At 37.4% G+C, this 13822-nt stretch overlaps 1 long non-coding RNA gene across 1 annotated transcript; it reads left to right on the top strand.

Annotated features, from left to right (window-relative positions):
• The first annotated feature begins 290 nt into the window (after window positions 1-290).
• On the top strand, window positions 291-13495 carry LOC140709059 (uncharacterized). Its single transcript, XR_012089390.1, has 3 exons — window positions 291-388; window positions 3891-4015; window positions 13293-13495. It is a non-coding gene; the product is annotated as an uncharacterized lncRNA (long non-coding RNA).
• The last annotated feature ends 327 nt before the right edge of the window (window positions 13496-13822 follow it).

The raw sequence follows: 13822 nt of genomic DNA on the forward strand, positions 1-13822 counted from the left end.
TGAAATCTTAATCCCTTGTGTGATGGTATTAGGAAGTGAGGACTTTGGGAGGTGATTAGGCAGTCTTGAATCACAAATTTAGCATCTCTTATGAAAGCTGAAATGAGAAGTGAAAGTAAATCCATTAGACTACAAATCTGTCTCCTGCACTCCTATTAAAACCCTTTAGTGGAGAATACTTCTAAAGACAGCAATACTCTGAGTGGAGTTTGTGCCCTTAAAAAAGAGATCCAAGAGCTCCCTCACCCCTTCCACCAGGTGAAGACAAAGTAAGAAGACAGGCCATTTGTGAACAAAGAAGCAGGCCCTCACCAGACACCAGATCTGCCAGTGCCTGGATCTTGAATATGCTGGTGCCTTGATCTTGGATTTCCCATTCTCCAAAATTGTAAGTAATACATTTCTTGTTTATAAGCCATCTGGTATTTTGAACTGGGTGGTATTTTGTTCAAGCAACCCAAACAGTCTAAGACAATCATATTCTTTTCTTTAAAAGTATAAATTTCAAACAGTATTATTAATGTCCTTAAGTGGGATTCACAATTGTGATAAGATTAAAATCAATGTAAGCATATAAAGTCAAAGTAGTTATCTTACCACTCTTAGAGGATCAGTTGACAGAATTCAAGCCTATGGTGTTTCAGCAGCCCTGCCAGTTTGCAAATCACTGAAGCCTCTTTGCTAATCTAAGGAGACACTCTTTTAGGACGAGAAAGCTCTTGTTTGCCACAAAACATTCTTTGGGTGTACGAATATGTTTTCTTTTTAAAACCCTGAGAAGTAAATAGCAAAGGTCAACTTAGCTACCATTTTTCCAGTGAGAGAAATAATACGCTTAGAACACAAGTGACTTGCCCAAGATCGACTCTGGATAACAGATTCTGATTCAGGCCCTCTGATTGAAACATCCAATACTCACGTTATGTCTTGGAACACATATGCATTATTTAGGAAATCACAGGGCTCTGGGGAAGGGTAGGAAATGTAGGCACAATTATAAGGATGTTGGGGAAATTAACAGTGGCTTTAAGTTTGCCAACTCTGGTTTAAATATTTCTTGCGTTAGGAGTTTTTTAGAAAGCTCTGCAAAATTATGGTGTATTCATATAATTTATCATCTTTTTTCTCCATCCTAATCATAGTTGTTAAATTTCTGTGCCTAAAATGCAGACCACTTTTGAGTGCAAGTTTGCGTGGTATACACCAAAAAGTGATCCAAATTGGATACAAGGCTGGGGAGATGCAGTTCAAGCCCACATTGCCATTTGCCTCACCAGCTGGCACTGTCTCACAAGATGCCACCAGATGGGCCTTCATGAGCCTTCTAAATCAACAGAGAAATTCAGAGTGGAGATATCAAATATGCCATTACTGCTAAAAGCAAGAAAATGATATTACATACCTATTTGATACAGTCTTAAATCACAAATTGAGTATCTCATACGAAAACTGGAATGAGAAGTGGAGTAAGTACATTAGACTACAAATCTGTCTCCTACACTACTAATAAAACTTTTTAGTGGAGAACACTTTTAAAGACAGAAATAGTCTTCTCTCCTCCATTTATAAGGACCCTCAATGTGTTTGGATAAAAGAGAGGGAGATAATGATGTACTAGGTAGAGACCTCAAAAAGAAAAAATGTGGCAAATCTGGGAAGTGGTAAATAGAGGAAATGGTATCCTCTATTTAGCCACTTTGGCTAAAAATGCCACTCTTTCCAATCTATAATCCTAATTTCAGAACATGGCACTCATCACACACCGTCTTGAAATGTAACTATTGTTGTACATGTGTCATTGTCCTTACCATAACAGTGTAATGAAAAGATGCATGACTTAGAAGCTGATCAGCCTGATTTGAATTTAAATAACAAGTATCTGCATTGCCTTGTGTAACTTACTAATTTCTATAGGTCTTGTTTCCTCATATGAAATAAGGCTAACAGTTATCCTTCACAATCTATGGGGGATTTGTCCAGGACCTCCTTCAAATATCAAAAATCCAAGCATGCTCAAGTCCCTTTTTATAAAATTGCATGTTCTCACTTATAAGTGGGAGCTGAACAATGGGAACAGATGGACACAGGGAGAGGAACAACACACACTGGGGCCGGTTGAGGGGCTGGGGAAAGGGAGAGCATCAGGATAAACAGCTAATGCATGCTGGGCTTAATACCTAAGCGATGGGTTGATAGGTGAAGCAAACAACCATGGCAGACATTTACCTGTGTAACAAACCTGCACGTCCTGCACATGTATCCTGGAACTTAAAATTAAACTAAATATTTAAAAAACTATTTAAAAATTAAAAATATGCATCATATTTGCATAAAACCTATGCACATGCTCCCCATATAGTTTAAATCATCTGCAGACTTCTTATATTACCTAATATAATGTAGATGCTATATGAGTAGTTGTTATTAATGTATTTTTAGGGGATAAGGACAAGAAGAAAATGCTAAGTATTTTCTTAGCATTTTAAGAAAGTACATTTCTTTCTTAAGAATGCTAAGTACATGCATGCTAAGTACAATTGCAATTGTTTTTCCAGGTAGTTTTGATCCCTAGTTGGTTTAATCCATGGAGGTGGAACCCAGAGATTCAAAGAGCCAACTGTACCTACATTTCGAGATTGCCAAAAAAATTAAATGAGAGTGTGTGTGTGTGTGTGTGTGTGTGTGTGTGTATATATATTTATATATACATATATAATATCTGGTACATAATAGAATGTAATGACAAGTGTTATTTTTATTGTTATCATACAATTTTGAGACTTATGCAAAGGCTAGCAATTTTATAGAAAAGATAATAGAGTTTTTTCTTGAAAGAATAATACATGAATGAATGAAGACATAACAATACAGAAGTTATATAGAAATGGAGGCCGTGTGCCGTGCTAGCTCAGTGGGATGGCAGTACCATGTGGAATTTGTAAAAGGTCAAATGCTGATGTTGTGCTTTGTTAATGAGAAAATAACAACTTTTTGTTTATTTTAAAATGTTTCTAAATAATAGCTCCCAGAAAGTTTATGAATATTCATATTTTTGAAAATTCATTTCATTCTTTCTCCAAATTTTCTCAGGACATATATAAATGCACATACAGCAAAGTCTTTTTTATACTTAATATGAAAGTAAGATTTATGTTGCTTTTTGCTTCATAGTATTTCTCGGTTTGTAACTATAGACTTATTTGCGTAAGTACTCGATTAATGATTTCTTATTCGACTAGACTTAAAGCTCCATGAGGGCCAGGGACTGGGTTGCTTTTGAATTCTCTTGGTGGCCTAAGTTTCTGACACAGTGGCTTGTGCATAGCAGGTATTCAAAATAATTATTTAAGGAACAGAAATTATCCTTTTCACTTCCTAAAAGTATGCCAAGAGGATCGACATCCTGTATTTACTTTTAGTTTTCATTTTAAACAACTCGATTTTAAAGGAATTGTGAAGAATTAATAATGGATTGTTTTAGACCATTTTAGACAATCAGGTACTCCATTACTTGCATGTGTTAGAGAGCTTTTCAAAATCAAGTGTCAGGGGTGGAAACCTAAAATAGCATTCTACTTTCAGCTAGTGATACTATAGAGACTGTGCTCTGACTCAGCATCATATAGAATCATCTCTCAGGATGCTCTTCCTTGCTCTAGTGGCACACTCAGAAAAGACACCAGTGTTTATGAGATCATAAACATTGTTATGGGATCAGAGCTAGCGACAGTCTTTGCTTCAAGCCATATGATCATAAACAATGTTATGGGATCAGAGCTAGCGACAGTCTTTGCTTCAGGCCATATGTTCTAAATGCAGAAGAAAATTCCAAAAGTAAAAATTCCATTCCAGGATCCCTGGACTCAGCTGTAATTATCCGCCCTCGACAGGTTCTGGCCTCTGACATCTGGATCAAGAACCATATGCGAAAGAAAAGAAGTCCTAAAAGAAAGAGGGTGTGGTTGGTTTTCAAGTAGAACAGAACTTGTAGAAATGATTCAACATCAAACTGCTGGTAAGCACACATGCAAACACACAATTTTATCTGTTTACGAACAACCCTGAATATCCATAATGTAGAATAATATTAATAGGATTAAAGACACCCACTTCATATGACTATTTTAAGGAGTAAGTGAAATCACATATGTAATGTACCAAGCCAAAATTGGAATCTGAATGCCAGCTGATATGCAAAGTGAGTACTCAATCAATGGGGAGTGAAGGAGTTGAGCCGATCACTCAAGAGCCACCTCAACCACTTGTATTCAAGAGGTGAAGATTAGTTTTCAGTTTAATCTTCTTCTACCTTCACATATATTCCAAATGTAATCACTTCCCATGACCTTTACCACTCCCATCTAGTGCTGGCCACCAGTATGTCTCCTTCAGACTTCTGTCTTTCCCTAGCCCTATCACCTCCCTTCACCTTCCCACCTACCACCTCCCAATTGGGTGTATTATCCACAAAGCAGTCCGAGTGATCCTTTTACAATAAAAATCTAATCTGGTCACTCCCCTTCTCAAAGCTCTCCAACAATTTCCCCATTAAATCTAAATTCCTTGCCATAGCCAACAGTAGCTGGCCACTGACCTCACCAACCATCCTTTCTTACACTTCACAATGGCTGATGTTATAGTTTATTTGATGATTACTTGTTTCATTTGCCAGAATGCAAGCTTCATGAGAACAAAGACAATATTTGTTTCACTATTCTACTCCCAGATATGCGCATTAGGGCACATAATAGGCACTTAATGACTGTTTATAGAATGAAAGGATGCATGAGTATATCTCATCCATATTCAATATCAGATGTATCATTGGGAGATGAAGTCAGTGGAAAAAGAACTAGTTACAGCTATAAGGAAGACAGAATACAGTTTTCAGTGGTGGAACCAAAGGAGTCAAAACAGGAATAAATGCAATGTAGAAACATAAATGTAGGCAATAGTGGATTAATTTTCAATTGCTGTTTAACAAATAACTACAATCTTAGTAGCTTAAAATAGCACCCATTTCTTAGCTCATAGTTCTGTAGGTCATTGCAGGCAAGCTTGACCAAATTATCTCCTTAGGGTCTTACAAGGCCAAAATCAAGTTGTTGGCCAGGAAGGGCTCTTACCTAGAAGATCGGGGGAAGAATTCACTTCTAAGCTCCTTCTGATTATTGGCAGGATTTAGTTCCTTGCAGTTGTAAGATGGAAATAGAAGCTTCCTTGATTGCTATTGGCTGAGGCCACTCTCAGCTTCCAGAGGCCACCCGCATGCTTTGCCATGTGACCCCTCCACCTTCTAAGATAGCAGGGCCATGTTGAATCCATCTCTTACTTGGAATCTCTCTGACTTCCTTTTTTGCTGCCCACCAGAGGAAATTCTCTGCATTTAAAGGGCACAAGTAATTGATTAGACTAGACCTACCTGGGCCTGATTAACTCCCTTCTGACTAACTCAAAGTCAACTGATTAGCAATATTAAGTACATTCATAATAGCAGGCATGATAGTTCATTATACTCACAATCTCAAAGATTAGGGCAGGAAATCTTGAAGTGGGGTGGGGCAGAGAGGCATTTAAAAACTCTGCTTATCACAAAAAGCTTATCCTAAACTAGATACCCCAAACTAGAACATTTAAAAGTGTTGTTCTTTGGGATCTCTTTCTTGCCATTGACAATAGCTTAAGACTCATATTTTAAATTTGGAAGTATTAGTGTGTACCTTTTGCTTTTATCCTAGGAGCAGAAACTTCACAGAGAGGCCTGCACCCCACTGAGCTGAAAACCAAACCCGTAAACAAAATGTCATGCTACAAAGATTAGAGAGAAAAGGCCAAATTTCCCTAGAACCTGTTCTCAGTCTTAATTCCTATAGTCATCAGGATCTTCTTGCATAGAAGGAATGTGCAAATGCACAGTCCCTGGACACTGATTCCACTTCCTACAAGCCCCATTGTTATGCTTGTATTAATGTGCTGCATGGAAATACCATATGCTTCCACATTTTATTTGTGTGGTACCTTCTAGTTTTCAAAATAATCTAAGATTTAATCATCTCAACCCTGTGAAGTAAAGCTGGGAAATAACTTTTTTCTCTGTTTTACAAATGAGAAAATTGGTGCCTGGAGTGATTAAATAATTTGCAGTTCCATGAGAATTTACTGGCACCCGTAGTACTAAAGTCCTAATTCCTAAATCTGTGTTCTTTTACCATATTCGAGACTAGAAACAAGAATGTCAGTAGACAGAATGCTGTTCAGAATTTCCTTCTTGGCTGGTGCCTGCTAGTCTTGTGGGCCTGTGTGTTCTTGTCTATCGTACGTAGCATTTAAGATCCCCATGAATTGTTTGGCTAGTGATCTCACTGCAGTGCCTGGGTTTTAGCACAGGGCAATAAAGGAAAACTCTCAATGTAAAGGAGGAAATATAAGAGGAACTGTCCCTTGAATAAGAAGGAGGTATCCCAAGGAATAGCAAAAGGGACTCTCTCAGGATGCTGTCTCTGACTACAAGTAAAACAGGCCATTACAGGGCATCCGAGCCAGGGATGCAGGTGGCGGAAGTTCCAGCTTGCTCATGCAGCTGTGGCCTGCTATGGTGAAGTGAATCCACATTTAGGACCCATTGGAGAAGTTCCATAGCAAAAGGGGGAATGAACAAAATTACATACTATCAGTAATACTCATCAGTAATACTGTGTAAGAGAATTTGATAACAAAAGTCCACTCTCATCCACAGTGATTTATTTCTTAATATGTAGCTTCCAGCCAACTTAAACAAGAAAGAAATACTGTCTATGTGCAGAATTACCAAATGGTAAAACACGTATGGCTTAAGAGTACTGACTTTGAGAGCAAACGGATTAGAATACCAGTTTCATATCCATCGCTTATTAGCTACGTGACTGGGAAATTTATTTAACCTATCTGAGCTTTACTCTTCTCATTGATAAACTTGGAATGAGGATATTACCTACCTCAGAGTGTTCTTGTGAGGATTAAAGCACCTTGCTCATAGTAAGCACTAATTAAATGTTTGCTATTGTTACCGTAACTCAGTATTAAAGAATATGTTTTATATTTTTTCCAGTATTTACCGGCATAAATATAACGATGCGTCTCATGCAATATGATTATGGAGACTCATAGTTATTAAAACAAGGAAGGTGATCTGTGAGACAATTTGTGTTTAAATTTATACTTAAAAAAAAGGTAATTAATAAGATTTAATCCAGAAATAACAAACCAAATTGCCAAGCAATTGTATCTGTTTGTAAACATAACTGCTGGAATATATATGAATATATTTAGTTATTGTGTATCACTCAAAACAGCTTCTGCAAGAGAAAAAGAGTGGGTGGCAGGTGTGGTAGAAAACACTCATTTTTAAGATTAAGTGTGAAATGTGTTGGAAATCACCATGGAGATGGTGTAAACAGCCAAATTACCCCAAATCCAGCAAAAGTTTGAAATTAGAATTTCTCTGGATTTTATAAAGCAAGATACTCTTAGTGCCTCAAAGCCCCAATAATGAATAGTGTTTTCAGGGATAATTCTCACTTCCCAAATGTTGAAATTAAAATGCCATGTAATATATCAAAATTACTAAGTCAGTCAATGGATGAAAGTTTTAGAGGACAAACATAAAGTCCTACCATTTACAGGTTTAACAAAATGTTTTATACCTAATTATCCTGGCAGTAAAAAAATGGAAGAGAGATTTCTTTCAAGTAAACTGGCCACCACTTCCGTTCCAGGTTTCTTTGTGTCTTCCACAATAACTTTGAGAGATTATAGACTGTTGTTGGGCATATAGTGTCTAAGAAGGCATGCTGCTAACCTTTCTTATAGTAATAAAATTATTCCATATTATTTTATAAATAGAAAATGATTTTGGCCAATAACAATAGTCTTCAGCTGATTTTTGATACCCAGGAGCACCAGGTACTTAAATTGTCTTAAAATATAGCAAAATTTGTTTGGTTCCAGTAAACGTTGTATCTCCACAAACCATTTTAAATAAAACCCATGAAGCCAAGAGTTAATGTTGTTAGAAACAAATGCTTGGTGCCACAAAGAAAATGAGCACTTAAACAAGATTTTCTCAGCAAGGCAAATTTTATTTCTGCAGAAGGGTGCTGTTTGTGCCGGGCATGGTCTCAAGAGCACACTGAACAAAGGAGAAAAGGAGTTTTTATCCCTAACGCAGTTCCTATTTCTGTGTCCTTCCCCTATTGGCTGGGGTTAGACTGCACAATCTATAGAATCCCAATTGGCTAAAGCTTAAACTTCTCTAAAGTAATAACACAAGAGTTTTTATGGCTGAAGCAGAAAAGGGAAGAAGTAAGGGGGATAAGTCAAGGCTGCTGACAAGGCAGGTTTCGGTATGTCTGAGCACTGCAAGGTGAGAGGGTTAGTTTACAAGATGAGTAAGGACTTTTTCCAAATAAGGAAGTTGATCTTGGGAACAAAGAACGGGGAAGTTAACAGTTACACCTTTGAAGAGGAACGTATTGTATCTGATATTGTAGGGAAATAATGTTATTTAAAAATCCAGAAAGAAAGAAATAGGATATGCCTCAGACAGAAAGTAAATGTCCAGTTTCTTCCTGCATTAACCCACACAGATTCCAAAATATCATACAAGTAGAAGCTGACACTAGAACCCAATACTAAAGTGTGCACATCCTGCCAATCAGTCCATTTCTAGTTCTTCAGCAGCCACTCTCCTGATTGTCTGCATGCACTCATTGTAAACCCCCATTCACATGACTTTTAACCTTCAAGTCAGAAATCCTCCTCCATTTGGCATACACGTGGTGGGAGGTTCCAAATGAAAAGTCTAGGGCCATTCCTCTCGAAGTTCTTAACTTAGCTCTCTTTTCTGTAACTGTAATCCCGACACCCAAGGTAACACTACCCCTTACACAGAGATTTTGGAGACTCAAGTCCTGTTGGCTGCATCACCAGCATCACCTTCCTTCTCTATAGCCTAAGTCACTTACCCAACAACATGTTACTGGAGCACTAAAATTGGCATGGGCAAGGATAGGAGCTGCCAGATAGGGGAGAATAAGGGATGTAGAGATAATCTTTAAATACATTTTCTATCTAGTGGCACAAGATGTTTATAAGGTAGATGTTTTAACACACGCTGGAACCTATCAGAGGGTGAAGGGTGGGAGGAGGGAGAGGATCAGGAAAAATAACTAATGGATACTAGGCTTAATAGCTGGGTGACAAAATAATTTGTACAACAAACCCCCATGACAGAAGTTTACCCATATAACAAACCTGCACATGGACCCCTGAACTTAAAATCAAAGTTAATTTAAAAAACCGAGGTAGATGTTGTATTCCTTTCACTAAATAGCTAGAAGAAAAGTAAGCACAGGAACCAAGCCAGGAAACACAGATCCAGCTCTTTAATGGCTTCCAAATTTTCTGAGAAGGTGAGAGGGCTTTGAGATGCTGCTTTTTTTTTTGGGAACAAAACAGGAACCAATCTGTAAGTAGGCAATAGCCTACCGGGTGCAATTTTAATGGAGGTAGCAGATACATTACCTTCCCTAAAATATCACCACTGGGATTGTTTCATGGTTCTTAACCCATTCTTTCGATGTAGACCACCCCTTCTATCTTAGGAAAACCTTCTTAAAGTACAGATAACTTGAAAGCAGATACTGTTTTGCATGAATAACAAACATTTCATTTGTTTTAATGCCCAAATAGCAATAATCCAAATCTGCATTGTTTAACCTTTGGAATTCTAATATCTCTGGAAATCCTGGAATGTATATTCTACAGATATGTAATGTTTCTTGTCATCTCAGCAACCTTCAGCTGCCCCTAAGCAGGTCACCTCTCAGCCTCTTTCCTATTCTCCCAGTATAGAAGCAAACACAAGACCTTCCCCGCAAAGCACAGCTAATTAGAGCCTTTAATGTTTAGCACAATGTGACTAAAACCTGTGGATGACAAAGCAGAAAAATACACTTGATCTGTGCATTATACTGAACACTAGATATGACTGCCCTGGGCCATCCCAACCCCCCAAATTCCCTTACCAGTTCTCATCCTTCAGCCGCTGAGCTTGAGGGACCAACGAGGCCACTCACGGTGGCAATGACATTCCACCCACACTTCTCACAGTCAGGCTACTCAGTGTGTGTAGGGCTTCCTTTCTAGGGAGCATGGTTATTTCTCCCATAGCTACAATAAGTACCCTGAGCCAGTTAAAATATAGAATAGAAAAAGGGACAATGCCACAAAGCAAGCTAGTTATTAAACTATGTTATCATGTAGAGCACTTGAGCTCCTCAAATGCCAAAATCTCCATTCCAGAATAGGACCCTGGCTTTTACATGCATAGAACCAAAAAGTAAATAGAGACTTTACCTAAACAAAGGAACAACATAGTTGTCTCTCATACAGAAACAGGAACACTGCTGGCGATTGTAGCGTAGCAGTCCCTTTCCACACACTTCTAATCCAGGGTATAAAAACTGTCAAAAAATGGTGGACCTTTTTCCTAGCTTGAGTTTCCTGCAATGAAAGGATTATCCAGTTTAATCTTAAAAAGAAGCCTATGAAGTGGGCATTATTTCCCCATTTTACAGAAGAGGAGACTGGTCTGAGAAAGTCCAGTAATTTTAGCCACTGTCACCCAGGCCCATCTGACTCTAACACCTTGACAGACAGCTAATAAGAATGTGGCAGTGGTAATGATACGGGAAGTGAGGCTTAGCTAGAAGGAAGAGAAGGGACCCAGACAAGGGCCACAGGAAGACACCAAAGGAACAGCCTGCCTATGGCAGGATCTGCACACTCCATCATCATACCTGCATCTGGGAGAGATGGCATAACTCATGCCACCAGCATCCTTGACTTCCTGGCTTGAGTTAGTGCTGGCACGCTAATTAGTTCAAGTTGCCTCTTGAGTCATGAATAGTTGGCATTTAAGATTTATTCATCCTTCGTAACACACTCATTTTCTGAAATCTCTTTTAAAAAATTTTATTGGTTCGTGTCGAAGAAGCCTGAAGTCAAAGCTCTAAAGTCATTTACCCTGCTATATGAAGGCAGCCAATACTATTATCATTTTAGAGCCCAGTTTATGTCTTCCGTCATTGCTATTGGCATACACTGATTAGAGAGTCTCCAGAGACAGGCCACCAGAATGTAATTTAATCACATGCATTTCAAGCATTTGTAGTGTAGCAGCAACTGCACTCATCCACAACTATGACTGTGAACCTCTCAGCAGAGTTAACTAACAATATTTCAAATAAAGAAGTAGGACCTAAAATTCAAACCATAATTTTATCATAAAGAGAGACAAATGAGAAAAACACAATAATTGCCCTTATATAGAAAACTCCTCTTACAAATGATTCTATTTAACAAATCCAAATTTTGGATGATGTATACAATACCAATAACAAGCCTATTCAATATATCTAAATTAAAATAATATTTTGACACTTGTTTTGACTTTATAATGAGGTTATTAAAAAACTCCAAAAGTTCTGGAGAGCTATTGTTAAATAAACTTAACACTATTGAATTTTACACTTTAAAGATAGTTAACATGGTAAATTTTATGTTACATGTTTTTCACAACATATAATTTTTTTTTCCCCCCCGAGATGGAGTCTCGTTCTGTCGCCCAGGCTGGAGTGCAGTGGCGCGATCTCTGCTCACTGCAACCTCTCCCTCCTGGGCTCAAGCAATTCTCCTGCCTTAGTCTCCCAAGTAGCTAGAATTACAGGCACCCACCACCACACCCAGCTAATTTTTGTATTTTCAGTAGAGACGGGATTTCACCATGTTGGCCAGGCCAGTTTTGAACTCCTGACCTCAAATGATGTGCCCGCCTTGACCTCCCAAAAGTGCTGGAATTACAGGCATGAGCCACTGTGCCTGGACTAAAAAATGTTTAAGTTAAAAAAAGTAAATTGAAAAAACTCTAAGCTCTAAAATTAAAATTAATTAAAATGAAATTACAGTAATATTTCATGGATTGAATAGTAATAATCATATCAAATGATGATAATGATAGTTTAAAAGGATTGGTTTGAGGATGTTACAAGTTGTTATGTTGGGTAATGTATAAGTATTATCATTAAATTAGGTTATAGGCATTTTTGTTTAAAAGGTGGAGATAAAAATAACATTTAACAAATATTTCCATTAAATTTGTTGAAAAAGTAAAGTTAATTATTTAAAAGTATATGCTTCTTGTGCTTAAAATTTACATGCTAGAAAAGCTTTTTCTCCAGAGACATTGAATAATGTATTTATATTATGCTAGGGTCTCAGTGAGGAGGAGCTCATTGAAGATAAATGCAAAGTATACAGAGCTCTGAGGGAGCAATAATGATTTTTGTAAAATTTTGCAAACAACATATGAATACTTTAAATCCCAAATATTTAGGATCTTAAATACTAAATATTTAATTAGGATTTATTGGTTGTGAGACTATATGGTCAATGAAATTTAACCAATGACCACAGGGGTCACAGTAGCTTATACTACTTTCACAGTTAGCAAATTCTCCTATTTTCCAAATTACTTATTTAAAAGATTATATAATGATAGAGACAGCGTTGTTATAAGCTGTAAACAAATGGACTAACATAATTTAGTCTTCTGAAAATTAAAATTCCAAGGACTATGATTTGAAGATTAAAACCCCCTTGTGCCATACTAATAAACAATAAATAATAATTTATTGTTAATAATTTAATGTTATTATTAAATATAACATTATTTAATAATTATTAAATAAATTATATAAATAAATTAAATGTTATTTAATGTTAAATAATAATTTAGTGTTATTATTGCAAAGTTTGTTACAGGGCTCTTCCTTAGTTGAGGTCTCATGATTACTCAGTCAACTCCATACAGTAATAGAGTAGTAGTCTTGTTCTGAACAAACTCTTATGCTATTTCCTTTGTTTTTAATAACTGTGGATTAATACCTGAGAAAACTTGTTTGGCCCAGTTGCAGCCCAAACACAAAGGAAGGCAAGCAGGAAAGATGACATAGATTCATCAAAAATGACATTCATAAAAGGAAACTGAATGAGTTACAAGATTCATAAAATTTTAATATGCCAAATAATTATTGAATCTAACAAGTAAAAACATATATAATTTGATTCTGTTTTCTAAAACTGGATTAACTAATTCATTTAACACTTACCACTAGTAAAAAATATTTAGACCTGCATCTAAAATTAATCTGCCCTTGATGTAGCTGCATTTCATTCTGTGTTTCCTCTGACAGGGCATTGACGTGAAAAGAGTGGAAACATCAAAAGGAAAACGGACAACTTTCATGAACAAAGTAGAATTCCTTGGAAATGTGGAGCAGGTTGACATTATGTGGCGAGAAATTAATACATTTCTCAAAGATTCTTGGCCTAATCGTTCCATGAAAGCATGTGCTAGTACATTGGTACTTGGCTGAGGGAAATGTTGTAGAAAATAGACGTCTAAATACCTTAACACAGCGGTCCCCCCTTTTTGGCACCAGGGACCAGTTTCATGGAGTTTTTCCATGGAGGACCAGGGATTGGGGAGGGAGGGTGGGAGGGTGGGTTTGGGATGAAGCTGTTCCAGCTAAGATCATCAGGCTTTAGATTCTCATAAGGAGCTGTGCAATCGAGGTCCCTCGCATGTGCAGTTCACAGTAGGGTTTGCTCTCCTGCTGCTGATCTGACAGGAGGCAGAGCTCAGGTGGTAATGCTTGCTAGCCGAGGCTCACCTCCTGCTGTGCAGCTGGTTCCTAATAGGCCATGGTCCAGTACCCATCCT

The sequence above is a fragment of the Chlorocebus sabaeus genome, chromosome 18, assembly GCF_047675955.1.
Source record: "Chlorocebus sabaeus isolate Y175 chromosome 18, mChlSab1.0.hap1, whole genome shotgun sequence".
NCBI classification, from domain to species: Eukaryota; Metazoa; Chordata; class Mammalia; order Primates; family Cercopithecidae; genus Chlorocebus; species Chlorocebus sabaeus.